A 19,566-nucleotide genomic window follows, 5' to 3' on the forward strand; every position below is an offset into this window, starting at 1 on the left:
TTGGAAGTCATGGGGCGGTGACTGGAAAATAATGATTCTATTGCATTTTCCAGCCATGTGTTTCATTACCCACTTTAAAACTTCCAATGGAAATTGTAAGGTGTGGTTCGGCATTATGTGCCAGTACCTCAGCTGTTTTAGTTGCATAAAGTTGAGTAGAGCACTCTCCTGAGAACCAGGAGAATGTTCTGGTTCCATTTTGCTTAACACAGCAATGAGGGCTGTTCACGAGAGTACAGATTTTCTCAATTACTGGTGTATTTCATATACCACAAGCTTTGTAAATCTCTTTATTTTGCATTAGAATGGTGGCATTCAGGCTGGTACCATCAAGGTAAAATCAGTGGTTAATGTAGCTGGCAAAGTAAGTTGCTGGATTTGTGCACATGATTAATTCTTTGCTCTGCAAAGCAGGAAATCTGTTCCTCTTACGGGCCTTTTGTAAAGGAGAGGGTATTTGTTAATTAGAAGGCACTTTGGCTCCATATGCGGGAAGATAATCCATGTAACAGATTACTTTTTAACTAATCATTTTTTGTACTGTATGTTACCCCTGCTTCACTGGCAGAGTTAATTATCTTAACAGGTTTATATTTCTCCATTACTTTTCTTCGAGGATTTTTTAAAATATAATTTCTGTAAACGTTTTGATGTTTATCACAGATACTCTTTGAAGTTGAAGCATTCTGGCTCTGTCATTTCCATTTGCTTTCTTGTGTTTGGACCTGACAAATTGTAGCCATTTGTGCTGTGGTTATAGTTGATTCTAATTTTCCATTTTATGGGCCAAATACTATCCTTAGATGCATGTGTATAGCTCATATCAATTTGAACAGTTTGTATGATTAAGATATAGTCCTCTTTTTCTGTGACACTTATCACTTTAGCCTATGAGCATGTCAGCATAGTAACCAAGCATTATTACCTCCTAATAGCCCTTTATGCCTGAAATAAAGTGGAATGGGGACAATTTTTTTTCATTTATGCCTACTCAGCCTTTTCTACTGGCTTGGATTACCATAAATGAAAGATTTGGTTCAATGTGCCAGATGTTTTTTATCCACCCAGCTCATGGGGTTTATACGTATTGTACATAATGTTAAGGAACATTTGAATACTTAGAAGAAATATTGTTAGTTGCATAACCCATGGAAGTAATACCTGGTGTCATTGCTATTTTCCCTATAAGCGTGTTCAGAATTAATAAAAGGCAACTGTAATTTCCATAAATAAATGGCTAGAATACCTGAAGGATCTGCTCTTAATTCATTCCGATTTAGAAAGACCTACTTGGCTTTGGGAGGATCTATGCATTGTACATGAGGCCATGAATGTGAAACACTTGTGGTCATCATGGCAGATGTGTCGGTGGTAGCAGGGAGAGTGACAGTGGGAAGCAATGGTGGAGGTTACTACAGCTGTCACTTACCCCTGACACTGACACTTTCCTGCCCCCACTCAACTCACCCCTGAATTTCTGTCCCCTCTACAAGTTCTATGGGGTAGATGACGTGGCTCTGCATTCCTTACATTTGACACCGCTGGTCTTGGCTATCCTAATCCACAGGTATACTCTGCTTTATGAATCACATGATTTTAGCCTGTGTTGTGGGAAGTTTTGCTGTGACATAAAAAGCTGCAGCTTTCATACAATTAGAGCATGAGTGGCCATTTATTTCGGCTGACAGGCAGCTTAATGAGTTTTGGTGACCTGTCAAGGATTGCAAGGGTAGCCCTGACCCTTGACAGATGCTCTGCCCCCTGACTGCCATCTTGGAACCAGAAGTCCCACCTCTTGTGGCTCAGACCAGGCAGGCTCTGTGCCTCCATGTGTGGCTCCCCATTAGAGGGCTGGAAGCCCATGTGCTGGCATTGAGCCATCCTGGTTTTGTTTGAAGGTGCGGGCCAGCAGGTTGGGTTGGCTCCACACCACCACCTGTAGCTCCTGAGATTCAGCTGGAGCTGTGCAGTGCTGGGGGGCTCTGCCTGCTGAGAGCCAGGAGTGCCCCAAGGGCCTACCACCTGCTGTGTGCCATGGTGGGGGGAGGAGGGGCCACAATGACCCACAAACCCCACCCTCATCCACCCCCTCCTCCTGAAGGGAGGAACTCTCCTCCCCACTCATCAGCTGTCCAGTTGCGTGCCCTCATACTTGGTGCCTCCACATGGGCTCCCAGATGGAGTGCTGGGAGCCCCACGGAGGTGGAAGCATGAAGCCCACCTGGTTCAATGCATACTACCTCTGAAAGCCCACCTGCCTCTGGCTTTCAGAAGGGCAGCTGTAGGCTGGTAATTTTTTTTTTTTTTGGAGGGTCCCCATGGGCCACATCCAGCCCATGGGGCCGTATTTTTCCCACCCCTGAATTAGAGAATGTCCTGTAACTTAGTCAAAGGTGCTTTAATTGGCAAGCCCGAGGTCCACGATTGTTTGTCCCAGCTCTTTCACTAACTGCTATTTATTCTTCTGTCATTCCCACCCCTTACTGACTACTAGGGCTGTATGAAGCTTCAGGTGCTGAGTTGATTTGGCGGCTGAATCTCTGAATCCGAATCATATAGGGAGACCAATAAAGCAGTCCAAATTGATTCAAAGCCTCCAGACTGATTCGGAGATTTGATTCGGGTAGTCCCCGCTTGCCACCGCAGGGAGCTGGACCTGGGTTCCATGCCAGTAAGTAAGGGGCGGGTGGAGGAGGGGGAGAGAGTATCATGGGGGGATCCCTGTCTGGCCCCATGCCCTGCCCGGCCCCAGCATCCTGGCTCTTTAAAAGGAAAAAAAACAAACAAACCCTGCACTCACCAGCTCCTGCCAGGCAGGGAGGCAATCCCTGCTGCCCCCCACTGCTCTGTGCTGCATGGAGGGCTCTTGCCATGAGTCCCCGATGGCCACTGCAGCAGCCAGTGAATGCAGGGCTCTTTTTTTAAAGAGCCAGGATGCTGGGGCTGGGCGGGGCAGCCATTGACAGGGCTGGGAGAATGGGCGGGGGATGGAGCCTGTTTGAGTCACAGATTCAGTGGTGGCTGAATCGAATCGGAACAGTGATTCGAATCACCAAATCGAATCAGTGTCCTCTGAGTTGGCCGAATCCAAAGCTGAAACGAATACTAGCCTCTTTGCACAGGCCTACTGACTAGAAAACTTTTATAATTTGTACCTCATTACTTTGCATCTCATTCATCTAAACTCCAGATCCGGAATGACTGAGAAAAATATGTGGATCTGTTTGTGAAACTTCCAAAGGGTCTGATGTTGAGTGAACAAAAGGAGACTATAAAACAGACTCTTTCTTAAGGTTGTAACATTGGTGCTTATGGGGCACTGGATGCCTCAGGAACTGCTAAGGAACTACAGAGCCTTTTAATTGTAGGTGTCCAGTTCAATCTGCCTAGAGAAGGGACTAAAAATGTAGAGGTTTGGAGAGGCCTGAGTTATTATTTCACAGTTCTTGGGGTTGGCAATGCTGCATGCATGGGTTCTACCACCCCCTATGGGTGCTCTCTCCTTTGCCATTCTTTCCAGGCTGTTTTGAAGCACCTCTCCTATGCCATGGAGTAGCCATTATTATTAAGGATGCAAGAGCAGGGATGATGCTATAGACATTACTAAGGCCTACTTCTGTGCAAAAGAGAACGGAAGGGAACTTCAAGAGAACCTCTGTGTAGTTCTTGCTGAAGAAAGAGATGATACTCCAGCCTGCTCTGGTGTAAGCTCTGTAGAAGGAATGCATCTTTTTGGATCATTTTTGTGAAAAGTTTAGGCCCCTTTTTATATGTGTTTTTTTTCTTTACTTTATTTTTTTTCATTTTCTACTTTTTTCCCCCTTTGATTCCTCCTTTTTTGAGACATTTGAAATAGGAAATGTAACTTGAAACTTGAAGCAAAAAATTGCTTTGAGAGATCAAGAGCCTTTTAAGCTGCTTATTGGATCAGCAGTTGCAAAGTTATCATTAGGTCTGAACTCTTTCTATGGGTTTAATGGAAGCAGCACTGTGCTAGGGCAAACATCACAACTCTATATCCTCGAGGGAAACTTACTACTTTACACATACAAGCAGAACTAAATATTGTACTTTGATGTACTTCAATTTTTTTTTTTATTACTTTCAACCTGTTGGGAGTCAGTTTTCTGCAATCCTGGTTAAGATTTCCCTTGATGTTGTGTGAATATCATGTACATTATAAAACTGGAATGAAGGACGCTTTTGATAGATGTTTAACCATCCTAATACACGTAAGTCTAAATTTGTACCAGTGTGGGTTTTGTATGGTTTCAAAGCAAATGGTTTAATGGTGTAGTATTTTTATCATGGTAATATAATTCTGCAAATTTGCCAAGTGCTAAAAAAAAATGCCCACATGGAGGTAACCAGTTGAAAGCAAAAGCTGATCCTGGACATGGTTGTGATGGAGTTGACCTTTTTATGCAAAGTGCCATTAAACCTCAAATGATTTTGAGCAAGTCATCATGTATTCTTTATGGGATATTTTCAAGTTATTGCTATGCTGCTGTGTCAGAACATGAGAGACTAGTACAATTTTTGCTTTTGGTTCTGTTTCATGTAACATTGGTGTGGGTTATAGAATATGGACTTCTCTTAAGTGCTGCTAAAATAGCTGGTTTTCACTTGGCCAGCTAAGGTTAGTCAGTACCCTTACTTTGAGGCAAACTACACAGGTTCAGTGCTGGATGTCTGTCTGATGTTACCTAGTTTATTTTATGAAAGCAGTAAACTGCATTGTCTCTATTGCATTTCTACCTCAGGATGGTTTTGTGGACTGGTAATGTAAGAGGTAGGGGTGGAAGGGAGTTCCTGGGTGCTGTCATCACAGTCTAGTCTGTCTGCTGTTGCATACAACCATGTCATATAATCCCATTCATAAACTTATCAAGCTCTTTCTTGAATCTAATTAGTTTTTTTGACCCCAGTATTGCTATTGGATGGCCATTCCAGAACTTTGTTCCTTTGTTGATTAGGCACTTTATTCTAATTTCCAGCCTTAATTAAGTATAAACGCATCTTTTTGTAGCTTTTAGAAATGGACTCCGAGTTGGAAAAACCTTACTTGAAGCATCAGGTTTCAATCAGTGATATGCCTTAGAAGTACAGGTCCAAGTTCAGTAAATGAAGTACTGTGGATTTCCCTATCTAGAGAGCTGTTACATGAAGATAACATTCTCTTTTCTCCATAGCCTTTTAAGATCCTCTGGTAGTCTTAGTACTTACTCTTGTCCAGATATCTTTGGTCAAAATGTTTTCCCCTCTCTCTTTTATTGTACAACATGCTGCACACCAATAGGTGATATCAGCCTGTGAAGTGAAAGTTCTGCAGTCTTCCAAATTGAGGTGAATGAAGTGCAAAAAATATTATTGCAATCAATGATAAAAGTATGTGTTTGCATGCATGTGCATTGTGCAGAATGTGGCATTCCCCATAGATGAGTATTTACATGTGGAGAAAGACTTGTGTGTGTACTGGAGTGTCAGATCCAAAGCCTGAAGTTCCTATACAAGCAAAACACCCAGAGTGCTGATTTGTTACAGTGAAACTTTGTGCTCTTGTTTTGATGAACTTTATCTTGAAACAATTTAGACAAGTTCAGGTTGAAACAGCTTTTTGCTTAGAAATGTAATGCATAGTAGCAAAATAAAAAAGGGAGGAAAGGGCAGTTTAATTAAAAATAAAATGTTTCAGAATTATCTAATAATATTCAGATTGCACACAAAATCAGATTTAATTCACAAATGTGATTTGTGACTTTTTTTTTTTTCCTCAATTTGGGGTGGAAAAATGTTTGAAATTCTGAACAATTTTCACAGGTTGGGAAAAAGATTTCCTATACCGCTACTAGATGTTTTGGACCACATGCTATATGGAATTGCATGCATGTCTTGCTTCACCTTACTTTGTAAATAAAACTATATACTATGTACACATTACAGTTTTTTGCTAAAAATAATTGGGGCATATAGTAATTGTATATCAAAGCTCCATTAGAGTGCAATAATACTGCATATTCATATGCAACACAAATGCTCCTTTAGATGTAAAAATGTACACCATATCCCTTCAAGAAAGTGAAAACTATGCTTGGCTATAAAGGGTGTCTTAGCTAATTAGTGTATTAGAGCTCATGGGCCACAGTTTGAGAGTTCAGAGCTTCTGCTAATTAAGTTTTTGAATGTAATTTTAGTTAAACTATTAAAGCTTTGTCCCAGGGCTGTTCTCATTAAGCAGAATTCTAGTTCTCCTGGATTTCCTTTGTGTGGTGTTTCCTTGCAATGTGCATGGAGATGAATCTGGCATTGGCCATGGGATACATTTGGGGTCTCAAATGCTGCTAAAAGAAGAACATAATGAAATTATCTTGGAAAACAGTGAAATTGCATCATCAATTCCCCTTGAAGAAAGCACGATTTTTACCTTGTGTTTATGGTTGGGCTTAGTACAAGTATCATCAAACCTGAGGGCACATAAAACCTAAAGGGTAGGAAATGGAATTATTTTTCTTTCCTAGAGAAGATGGGAGCAAGAACAGGAACACTGTCTCAAAATATCTCCAAGGAGGAGATAGCCTCTTCTCCTTCAGCTCTCCCCTAATATTATTATGTTTTGGGCTGTTTGTATTGTTGTAGTGCCAGAGGGTCCCAGTTAGGGGTTGTGGCCCCACAATGCAGAGCACTGTGCACATACAACAAGAAACTGGTCCTTGAAAGTCATGTGCTTTAAGTATAAGGCAACAATGGAAACCACAAAATGGGGGTCAGCCCAAGGTAATAATATTATCCAAGCTATGCTGAAACCATGTAACAGAATCTAATTGTTATATTATTGGTGTCATAGCATCACTTTGACAGCTCTGGGGCTTTTAATTACATTTTCCAGGACATTTATCCAGAATATGGATTAGACCCTTTTTGTTGTTGTTGTTGTTGTTTTTAATAGTAATTAACAAGCACAAGACTTTAACATTGGCAGTTGCTCAAATTTCTCTTTCCTTAAGACTTAATAGGCATGTCCAAATGAACATGGCCATTCCTTTAGAATAGAAATGAATACACTGCTTTGTTGTGTCCAAGTTCTGTGTAATAGACTGTGACAGCTCCTGCGGTGCTATCAGGTGAAAAACTTGTATTCAGAAAGGGCCAAATGACAAATGTACATGCTAGCATATAATGCATCCTTTGCAAGTCAGAAGATGTAGCCTGTGCAGGCCAGCACTCAAAGGATGAGAGCAAGATGGATGAAACCTCATATTAGTCTTGAAAGATAAAGCTGAAAGCAGAAAGGCTTCAAAGTGGATGCTTCAGGGAGGTGAACGGAAGCTGCTTGCTCTGCTCTGCTGGGGCAAATGTTGCCTTCTCGTTCCCTGTGACTTTGGAGAGTGTTCATGCAGCAAGGTCAGTTATGGTTCTGGGATTTTTTTAAGGACTGGGCTGTCCAACTTCAAAGCCACCAGAGGCCATATGCCCCAGGAGCTGCCTACCATGTAGGCTGTACCAGGTGTACCGCATGTATGCTCCCAGCTCCCTGCCTCTGCACTGCCCATGTGCTCAAGTGCAACCCCCCCATGCTACTACATCATACAGGCATGACTCCACCCTTCCTCCCCCCACACATGACCATGGACTCACTCTTGGCTTCCTGTACTGTTGCTCTGCTCTGCCCCCTGGGGTGAAAGCAGGAAGCTTCAGTAGAGGAGGGGACAGCCTTGAGACTCCAGCTGCTATTGCAACTGGAATAATATGGGGAGGGCAGCTGAAAGAGGGTCCCAGAAGCTGCACGCTAACCCCTTGTAGGCTGGATGCAGCCCATGGGCTGCCAGTTGGACAGTCCTGTTTTAGTAGGTGAAGAGCCTCTTGAAGCCTTTAAGGGAGTAAAAACATTTAATTAAGGGAGTACAAACATTTAAAACCCATCAATATGCTAATCCTGCATGAGCTCTCTAAACTGCTGCTGTTAAAATTCTGAAATATTTTCAACTTCAAGTTCAATATTTAGTGATTAAACAAGTTTTGTTGTCATTGTGATACAGGCATATTGTGAAACTATTTGTGTATTCTGAGTAGTACAGTGTTCTGGAGCCATTGGAAGTATGTCTGTCTGCTCTACAGATACCCAGATTGAGGGCTATATTTGTTAGATTTCAGTATTAGTGTGTGTGTCTACTTGTGTCGCTATAGTGATGTTGTTACTGTGCTGTGATTTAACTTCCAAAAGACAGTACTGAATCACAGCACAGTAACAGCATATACTGCACCATATGCACAGCGCCTTGTTATTTTTAGCAGCTCCTTTGCTGTAGGGTGCACTCTACTGGCGGGAGTGCGTCACTACAGCAAAGTAGTTGCTGGTCATGTGGAGATACCTATGGATGCTATGTTGCCATAGCACAGGGGTGGGCAGATATTTTGGGAGGAGGGCTGCTTACTGAGTTTTGGCAAGCCATCGGGGGCCACTTGATAGGCAGCCAGGGGCAGATAAATATTAATTTTCTAAATTCTTTAGGAGCTGTGGGGGCTGGATACAATGGCCTGGTGGGCCGCATTCGGCTCCCAGGCCACATTTTGCCCACCCCTGCTGTATTACATTGCCATTGTCATCAAGGCATGACAACTGGGGCCAACGCTTTCAGTGGGAATCATAGACACTATCTGAATTGAAACACTGTTAGGAAATCTCCAGGGAACTGTGGGGCAGAAATTCCCCCTTGGGACTTTCTCATTAATTTAGTTTCCCATAGCTTTGAAAGTCTTTTGAGCAGGGAGAGAAGAATGTTTACTTTTATGTTATGCCAGATGATCAAAATGCTTATTTTGGTAGCTTGCTTCTAAACTTGGACTTCTTGAATACATCTTACCAGAACAATAAAGTAGAATTCTGACTCTAAAACATGAGTTATCTCTGACCTTTCTAGGCAGCTCTGCTGTTTTCCACTCCTTCACTCATTCTTTTTCTCAATTTATTTAGTCTCCTTTTCTGTTTGTGGTAGTATAATTTTTCGTTTTTGCTGTTTTTCCCTTCTCTCTGCCCTATCTCTGCTTTTTTTTTTCTTCCTCTCTCTACCCCATCTTCTTTCTGTTCTGCTTCTCCTTTTCTTTATTTTCCTGTCTTGCAGAGTGAGCAGCACACTGAGTAATACATGACCCAAGAGCAGAAGCTTGTGGTGCTGAGCTACTGTAGTTGCTGTCGCTGCTTGTCCACGGCGGTTCAGCACTTAGAGGGAACTGGAGGCAGACAACTGGGAAGTGGAGGGGAGAGCCAAGATTGTATATTTGGTTTGTCACACATGAACACTTCGGAGCAAACAGTGCAACTGCTCTGCATGGAGGTCCTGTCCTGTTGAGTTGATGACAGATTATTACCTTTTCTCTATATAGCTGGAGGAGGGCACTAGGCTGCATTTTTGTGTGTGTGATGAAATGGGCAAGTTTTGTAGGATTTGTTGGGTTTGGCTTGGAGTACTAGGGTTGGGCCAGTTCTGAAATTCCAAGTGAACTTTAGAGGATACTCCCTGGGAAAACCAGATTTGCAGTCTTGGTTTGTCTAAATGATGGGAGTAGGAATACTCAGCCTCCAAGGAAGCTTTCAATGTGCAGCTCCTGTTTTTCTGCAGAATTTGCCTTTCCTCTCTGGAGAATTTGCCTTTGCTCTCTGTGCTGGTACCTTTTCCCTTGTTAGTCCCAATCATTGTGTCCTTCCTGATGGATATTCAGTTCCCAGCTGCTTCTCCAGCAGCAAGCACTTGTCCAGACTGTGGCATGTTTTACTCAGATTCTGGTTTTCTTTTCACCAAGAATAAACCACACTGTTCCCTCAATGGGCTTGGCATGTTGACATGGAGAACCAGTGGGTTAGCAGTCTGAAGCTCAGTGAGGTTGCTGCTTCTACTGATATTTGTAACCCTTTGTTCTCTGTCTGGGAAGAGGCAGGATAAAACTGTGGTTTGCCTGGTACTGTAGGATGATCTATTCAATTTTAGTTAGTTTTAGTTCCTGCATCCCCCCTTTCTAGGGCAGACAGTTGACTCATACATAACAAGTTGCAAGATGCATATTTTCTTTAAGGACAATGCAAAGAGCAGATTTGGAGCCTTGTTTATTACGCTGCTTTGTATGTGTTTCTTTCACAGACAGTACTAATTAGGCATCAGAGCAAGAGAGGACAAAGGGTCATTTCATTAGCTCACTCTGCCATAATTCTTATCTTTACTTATGCTGTTGTCCTGATTAAATCATTTTCTGGACAGTTTTAATAATAAACAAAAGTCAATAAATAAAAAAAAGTCAAACAGAAAGACAATGCTAGTCAGGGCAAAAGGGAAAAAATGTTGGGAGGGTTTTGCATAATGAATTAATTAGTGTGTTTATTAGATAATGCTTTGTGCTCAGACTACAGCAGTTTTAGGCAGCAGGCAATTAAATCTTCATTTCCTGTCAAAGCCTTTAGCAGCACATGGCTGATGGAAACAGTAAGGTTGACAAAACCTTCAGCTGGTCTCTGTCTATGGTTTATGTAAAATCTTATGCTCAGAACTGTTTCTAAGCTATGTGCTGTTTAGTTTGCTACAGCAAATTGTTTTGATTTAGTGATAAGATTACTATAGATGATATTAATAAAGCGTAAATGGCTAGGCAATCTGAAATAGCAAGTGAGGTAGTTTGGATGACTAGAAGGGATACAATATGGATACATTTTAAATGCAGGGACAACAGTAATCTTTGTAAATGTTAGCAATCACATTTGTGTATTTTGATTTGCTTTGTTTTTTTTCCCCAGGGAACAACTAGACTTGTAGCGGCTAGGGTGCATTGCTATCAAGTATTTATACACATACTTTTTCGCACTGCGACGTGCCAGAGATCGAATGCATTGGATGCAATGCAAGCTGATGCACACTGCACTCGGTTGCTTGCAGTTGTATAACCTCCTTCAGAACTGTATAACTCCTTGTAGGTTAGGGGCTGACCCTCTCGGCAGCACAGAGGCAGAGAGGGATCTTGGAGTCATGATTGACTCCAGGATGAATATGAGTCGCCAGTGCAATGAAGCAATAGGTAGAGCCAACCGCACCCTGTCATGCATCAACAGGGGCATCACTAACCAGAGGGGTCTTGCTCCCCCTCTATGCGGTGTTGGTCAGGCCGCAGCTGGAGTACTGTGTCCAGTTCTGGGCGACGCAGTTCAAGAGGGACGTGAAGAACCTGGAGAAGGTCCAGAGAAGGGCTACTCATATGGTAGAGGGCCTCCATGGCCAGCCCTATGAAGAGAGGCTGAGGGACCTGAGGGATCTCTTCAGTCTCCGCAAAAGGAGACTGAGAGGGGATATTGTGGCTGCCTACAACCTTATCAGAGGCCAGCATCAGGAACTCGGGGAAAGTCTGCTCACCAGGGCCCCCCTTGGAGTCACCAGGAACAATGGCCACAAGCTGAGGGAGGATAGGTTTAGGTTAGAGATTAGGAAGAACTACTTCACTGTAAGGGTGGCCAGAGCCTGGAATAGGCTTCCCAGAGAGGTGGTGCTCTCGCCTTCCCTGGAAATCTTCAAGTTGAGACGGCATAGGCACCTGGCTGGGGTCTTATGACCCCTGCCACCCCCAGTATCATTCCTGCCCATGGTAGGGGATTGGACTCGATGATCTGTCTAGGTCCCTTCCGACTCATTGATTCTGTAATATCTATAGTTTAGCATACATCGACTTACCTGCCCTCTGTTGACTCCCAAGTAACTTAATAGCCAAAACCACTGCCTTTGTCAAGTCCTTTACAAATGTTAACTTGGCCTTCTAAGGGAGATGGCAGGGCAGGGTGACACTTTATAGACTAATTCCGCCAGAGACCCTTGAGCTTTTGTTGAGCCTACTATGTCAGATGCTAATAATGAACTTTCAGAGAACATGGATACTAAATAGAAAGAAATAATGTCATTTGAATACAAAGGATAAGAAAAGGGGGAGGGAAGGGGGGAGCACTGCTGAGAGAGTTGAAGGTGGGTGAAAGAGATCAAAAGGGATAAACTGCTCATTTTGGATGAATTTAGCCTCATCCCAGCCAGATCAGATAGGGAAGTGCTGTTATCTGCAGACAGGGAAATTGAGGCACAGAGAGTAAAGCAACTTGCTGAAATTGACTTTGGCCAGCATTGTCCCAAAAGAGAGAGGGTCAGCTCAAACGAGTGGGCTGGCACATTTCATTGCAGCCATTAAGTGATTGAACCATTCAGTGCCTTCCTTACCCCCCCCCCAACCTATTTTGTCCCTTTTTCCCCAATCAATTTCTCTAGTAGCCCCTCTGGGATGCTCCTCTGGGTCCACATCTCTGTTCCTTTCCATCTTGGCTTATCAGCTTCCCCCTCTGCCTTTTCTCTTCTCATTAACTTGCTTTATTTACTATGTATTATTATTTGTATGATCCTAGTGCCTAGACAACCTGGTGCTGTCCATTCCTCTATTGCCTAGATACCCTACAGTTACAAAAGTGCTAGGAGAATTTTCTCCTTTCCCCAGCACTTGCTTTTCACAGGGTAGAACTGAGTCTGGCTTTTCCATCCCTCTACATCCATACAAACCGAACCTGTGCTATTCAGCCAATGGTAGAAAGCATTCCAGTTAATGAATGAAATATAACTTTCCCATTGAAGAAACACTAATACTGCCTAAAACTGAGCATGTTGTATACCCACTTGGTCAACAGGTAGTGAAGTAGAAAGTTCATGTAACATCTTGGTTATAATTTTGTAATTATAATTATATGTGACCTCTGGGATCATTGCCACTAGCTCACTGGATTTAGATAGAGGAGACTTGCTACTATCCCTAGCTGGGCCTTGCTTCTGGGATGCTGAGTCCTGTCAGCTTCCCCTGGGTCCTACTACCCCAGAATCCTGTCATCTTTGACAGGCAGCCAGGATCAGATAGATATTAATTTTCTAAATTTTTTAGGATGCCAGGGGCCAGATAGAATGGGCTGGTGGGATGCATTTTGCCCACCCCTGCTCTAATGATTGTGCCTTGACTGCTTCAAATACCCAGGCTAGAGCTAGCCCTGCCCAGTGCTAGAGCGCTTAGTGAAGACATACCCTATGCCAGTGATTCTCAGCCATGATGATGCAAAATCCTTTGAAGGGTGCCACGGGAAGTATGAGGAGATATACAGAAAAGGACAGGATCAGGCTCCAGGTGTGAGCAGAAAAGCAGTTAAGAGCAGGCTTAGGCTCTCCTTACCTGGATGCTCCCCTTCCTACCCTGCCTATATTATCTGCAAAGAGGTAAGCACTGTAATAAATATGGTTGGTTTTGAAATGGAGTGCCACTCAGTTCACACAAGTTATGGAGGGGTGTCCTGAGTCTAAAGAAGTTGAGAATCACTACCCTATGTCTGTCTTTTCTTTCATGTGCCTTTCTCTGCCCTGTTTATTCAGACTAAAAGCAATTTGGGTTTAGTCTGTTTTTTACTGTGTATTTGTGTAGCGCAGTGCAATGACCCTCTGACCTTGTTAGAGCTTCTAGGTGCTCTGGTAATACCAATAACAATGTACATATTCAGAATTTTTCTCAATGAAAAGCCAATTACTTTCCTGTGGTGATGGCTTTTAAACTTCTCTTAGCACGAGGATACAGCATCTTCTATCAGACACAAAGTCCATTCATTTTAGGGAAAAGAGACTTCAAAACACCCCAAACTTTAATTGTCCTGCATCGTGATAGCTTTAATGAGCTAGTTTCTCTAGAATTTGATAGGTAATATAATCTTGGTCTTGTATTCATCTCCTTAGTTAGGATCTTCACAGCAGTGAGTTGTAATTTTCCTCATATTCTCCCCTTCCCCACTTTTTTCTGTCACCTTGCTATGAATTTGGTGAAACTTTGTTTACAGTTAGATTTCATGTTATACTGTGACTTGTTACACAATAACTCAAACAGGGGTAGTCTGCTGAAATGGGCATGCAAAGATTAAAGATGAGGTGGGAGCAATATCATACAACAGGCTGTTAAGGAATGTGCCAGTATTTTCCTCAACAAAACAGTGTATGTACAGAGACACAACTGTCCAACAGAGTTTTACTAACTCCTAACAGAGGACTCCACAGCACAAGACCAGGATGAATTAAACTCTTAAAGAAGCTACCTCTGGAAACACAAGAAAGGGTTGCTGCTTCCACCTCCCAGGAACCCAGCAACTTTTACTTATTACCCAAGATCCACAACCCAGGATGCCCTATTGTTTTTGGCATTGACATCATTTTTCTGGCTATGCTGACTCCATCCTATTTCTGTATGCCACTGGAGCTGCCATCTGTTTGAAAGGCCACCTATTTCTTAAAGAAACTGGGGTTCATTGACAAGCTTCCAGAAAATGCCATGTTGGCTACCATGGATGTCCCATCTCTATGTACCAGCATCCCTCATAAGGACAGATTATGAACAATAAAAAACATTGTCCCTCACAAGAAAACTGCATTCTGTTTCCATTAAGCTCTCCCACTTTGTCCTCACATGTGACTTATTCACAGTTTGGACTCCCTATATCTACAAACAAATGGCAGTGCCATGGGCACATGTATGGTCCCTATTATGCCAAACATATTTATGACAAACCTTGAAGTTTGTTTCCTCTGTAGCTGCCTTCTCATCTCCTGGTATACCCCAGGTACATAAATGACATCTTCATAATATGGATACATGGGAAGGAAACCCTGAAAAAAATTCACCAAGATTTTAATAACTTCACCCTTGTTCAAACTAACTCTGGAATACTCTGCACAGCAGATTCATTTCCTAGACACTACAGTGAAGGTTTGCAATGGTCACATTGCTCCCACATTTATTGGAAACCTACTGACTGCCACAGCTATCTTTCCACCAGCTTTCATCTGACACCATTAAATCCATTGTCTACAGCCAAACTCTACATTACAAGAGGTCTGGTCTGAACCCACCAACTGGGATCTGACACTTTAAGATCTAGAGCAAGGATTCCTACAATTACACTACAATCCCAAAACTGTAGCCATTCAGATCAACAAAGCCAGACTCAGACTTCACTTTGACCTGTTACAATACCAAGGGCACAAGGACAACAGAATCCCTCTGGTTGTCACCTACAGCCCCCAGTTGAACATCTAAGACCATCATTATGACCTCCAACCCCTCCTGGAAAAGGATGACAATCTCCAGGTAGCCTGTGGGGACAAACCTGTCCTGGCTTACAGACAGCCACCAACCTCAAACGGCATGCATCTCAAACAACAAACTAATAAGTCCCATCCTCACCAAGGCACCAGGCCTTGCAATGGACCCAAATTGCTTTTTGTGACCCCACATCAATCTAGACTCCATCACCACTGGCCCAATAACAAAAAGTACAACATCCAAGGTTCATTCACCTGCAACTCTACTGATGTCATATACACCATCATGCCTGCTTACAGCGCCCATCTGCTGTCTACATCAGGACAGACAGGGAGATCTCTGACATGTAAGAATGAATGAACAGTGATCTGACATCAGCTGTCAGAAAGACACAAAAGGCTGCAACAATTTCATCCCTGGAGCCTCCATCTGATCTCAGGATTGCTCCTTCTTAGGCAGAAAATTTTAAAACCAGTTTGAACAAGAAATTGTGAACAAGAAATCATCCACAAACTGGACTGTGTTAAATATGGTTTAAATAGGAACTGTAGATTCTTATCCCATTACCTGGATTAGCTTTTGAGTTGCCGAAGGACAGCTGAGCTGAGTTCTCAGAATTACATCCACTTATGGCAGTTGCCTTTGCAGCTCTGCTTCCCTTTGAATGTGATGTTTTCCTAGGAATGTGAATATTCTGTCTGTAGAATGATATCCATATATGTATTTATAGATATATATCATGATGATGTAGGTTTTTTTTCCTGTCTACTCCATCCAGTTGCTTGGCTTGGCAACTAGCACATATGCTAATGAGAGGGATGATGGTTATTTGCTATTAAAATGCAAAACGAATGATTTTCCCCCCCCACTATTCATAGCAAATTCAAGAATATGTGTCATTTTGATTGCAAATTGTGTTAAAATACATACATTATCTTAGCCAAATGGAGCCATTTTTCAGACAGATAGCTCATACATTAGAAGTACACAAAATTTTATGACTGTTCAGGCTCTTGATACCAGGCAGCCATCTACTTGGAACCATGACCAAAAAAAATCACAACTTGGAAAATAAACACAGTTATGTTAAGTTCTGCATAAGAGAAATTGACTTTTTCAGGGCTCTGATACCAGGCATTATAAGGGTAACAGCAAAGCAACTTGAAATCTTGTCTGTCTCATTTTATTTATTTATTTTTAGTTGTAAATAGATTTTGGAACTGCCACAAAATTGTGTACAAGAGAATGGCTTCTGGATTGTTGCATAATTTAGTTGTTTTACAATTTCAGTCTCCTGGGTTTCATGTCATGACCTTTCTTCTTACATTAGTGATTGTGCTAGGTTAAATTTTGATTACAGGCTGTAACGGAAAATGTTTTTTTCTTAACTCAGAAGCTTTGCAGATGGACTGTTCAGGCAGAAAGGGAAAAACAATCACAAAAAAGAAAGATGTATAAAAGCACGTACAAATTTTAGAAAAGTTGTAAATTGTAAAACAAAATGAATTAATACTATAGTGCTAAGGCAATTCACTGATGGAACATTGAGTTTGTCAGCAGCCTGTTCCTGTCACTAATGTTGCTAGAGGCAACTGCTCATCTTTTTAAATCAGTTCCTTGAAATGAATGTCTTTATGATCATTGTCTAGCTGTTGGCCAGAAAAAAATGGCTTGTATAAGGAAGAGGAGGTCTACAGGTTATAAGATCTTCTTGAGTTCAGTTTTGTTTATAAAGCTGTAGACCAATTCTTCTTTCACTTAATTGGTGTAAAGTTATTAAAGTTGTTGTAATGCAAGTGTTTGTAGGAAAGGCAAAGGGCATTTATACATGTGGTCTGGGAGGTGGGGGGTGGAGGGGCAGAGCTTTAATTAGAGCAGCTCTGACAGCTGCTGTAATGAAAGCACCCAGAGTGTCATGTGTACTGGTGTCCCCGCACTGAAAAATGGCAGTGGAGTCGCTTTAACTAAAGCTCGTCAAATGAGCTTTTGTTAAAGTGCCCCCAATGCCATTTTTCAGTGTGAGGATGCTGATACACATGATGCTGGAATCTGCTGGAATGTGGTAATTACTGTGCTCCAGCAGATTCAATCGAGTCTGCTCTGACATGCTGCAATTTGGAACAGTCTTGCTGCACATGTATAGGCACCCTTTGTTCAGGTCCCTAATGGATTACTCAAATAAATGTGAGTATCATGACTGAGCAAGATATCAAGGATAAACATGTATTAATTATTTTTTTCCAAGTTAAACTTCAATAAGAATTGTCCTTGTCATCACCTCCAAGGTGAAATCAGTGTTTTTTTAGTGTATAACTGTACTGGGTGAGGCAGTGAAGGAAATGGTACCAAGTTTATTAATCCTTCAGCAGTCACACTGCATGTTTATAAATGAACAAAAGCCACCAGAGCAGAGGAGGCCAAAAATGGGTATAATGCAGACAAGAATGCTGATGGCATTAATGGATAATGTAGAATCAGTGTGCTGTGTGTGATATGATGCAGCTGGAGATTATAGAATAATTAATAACTTGTTTATTTCAGTCACGTAAGTTAAAGATGAAACTGGATAGTTTTCAGAAACAGTCTTATTATACCACAGTGCAGGTAAATGTCTACTGATATTTTTTTATAATCCCTTAGCTCCTCATTATAGGATCTGTACATTGAGCTATAAGGTCTCTTGTCCATTTCTCTTTTTTAAATAAAACACGAGCTTGAAAGCCTCTAAACTGTATGCTTAGCTACTTGCATCTGAAAGCTTACATTCATTTCACCATCACCTTTTGTTGTGTTCTACATCCTCCTGTCTCTCTAGATTGTAAGCTTTTTGTAGCAGAATTGTCTTTTTTGCTACTTGTATTTAGCTGCACATGTATAGGCACATGTATAGACCTTGTTTCTGATTGGTCCTTCTGGGTATTACTGTTGTAGGAATAATGCGCAATATGCATAATAATGTTCTTCTAGCACTGAGAAACCTATGTCTTTGAACACAAATGATAAATAAGGTCTGCAAGGTTTGGCCTTTGGGTATCTTAAGAGCCTTTATGAAATTGGTTCGTTGTATTTTAGCTAGTAGAGAAAATATCAAACTTCGATGTAGAAAACGCTTTTACAGGATGTGCACAGGACATCACCAGATATCTAACAATGAGCAGGCTCTGAACCTGGTACCCTGCAAAGTGAAAACAAAAGGAGGTCTTCAACAATGAAGAGGGGGAAGTTCTATCAAAAGAGATGTTGGAAGTCAGATCCTAAGAGCAGATGAAAAAAAAAGGGAGAGCAGGAAGAAAGAGAAAAAAAAAGCTGCCAACTAATCTTTTTTCCCCCACTAATGCTTTATGGAAAGGCCACTGTGTTGAAAAAAACAAATTGGAATGCCAGTAGTGATTTAAGGGGTTTATGTGAACATCCATGTGACTACTGAAAACTGGTGGGTTTAGGAACCATTGACTGCAGAATTTGAACTGCTTTGCACTGCTCTGTGTGTGTGTGTGTGGGGGGGGGGGGGGGACAGAGAGAGACAGAGACACACAACATGCGCACAAAGAATTATCCTTGTAGAGCTACTGCTTGATACCCAACATCTGCTGCAGGTAAATATTCTACTTAAGTGGAGGATTTCTTCCCATCAGCACTCTTGTTTATATGTCAGGAGACTAGATAAGCAACCATAGCATTTTTGAGCCTAGCCTTGAGATTGTGGCTTATCCATATCTTTTTGTATCCTCATTTTAAATTGAATGGAGAGAGAAAATCCTTCCCTTTCCCACTGCAGCATTGGTTAAAGGAACGGTTTCATTAGCTTGTAAGTGTGCAGCAGGAGAGAAAAATTACTCGCATCACCTGAACAACTTTAAGCCGTCATTTTGTTTTCAGAGTAGCTCAGAGATAGTGAATACATCTTGTACAGTGCATATAGCATGCGCTTCAGTATACACGGATAGGGCAGAGGGGACAAATAATATGGAAGAAATTGTTGATTAGTAATCAGACAGAGGTTGGGTTGTTAAAGGACTCCTGGATTCTAGTGCCTCTTGTATCACCCTTTCTTCTGTGCCCAATTTCCTGCTGTCGCATTTTGCCTACCTTTGACTATAATCCCACCCATATTGGGTGGTCACAGAGGATTTGCAAGGTTTAGCTTATATTTGTTAAGCGCTTTGAAATCCTTGAAGGAAAGTATGACAAAATATTTTAAATACAATATTACTAATATACATTTAGTTATTTAGTTAAATAATGATTGTTACTGTTATTAATACAGTATTATTAAGCTACATGTAATGGTTTTGGGGCAAGTGTTTGTATGCAGACTAGCCTTTCACTTCAGTATCAGCCTGATAGGTACTTGATAGCTTCTTGAGCAGACGGTGATGTCACTTCATTGCAGGAAAAATGAGGGCTCGGGTTTGCCAGTATACTAATGGCAAA

At 41.8% G+C, this 19,566-nt stretch overlaps 1 protein-coding gene across 4 annotated transcripts in view; it reads left to right on the forward strand.

Annotated features, from left to right (window-relative positions):
- Positions 1-19,566, forward strand: part of NKD1 (NKD inhibitor of Wnt signaling pathway 1) — a 168,628-nt gene that overhangs the window by 34,511 nt on the left and 114,551 nt on the right. The window lies entirely within an intron of this gene.

Source organism: Crocodylus siamensis, chromosome 9, assembly GCF_052110815.1.
Source record: "Crocodylus siamensis isolate JL-2025a chromosome 9, ASM5211081v1, whole genome shotgun sequence".
In the NCBI taxonomy this organism is placed as follows: Eukaryota; Metazoa; Chordata; order Crocodylia; family Crocodylidae; genus Crocodylus; species Crocodylus siamensis.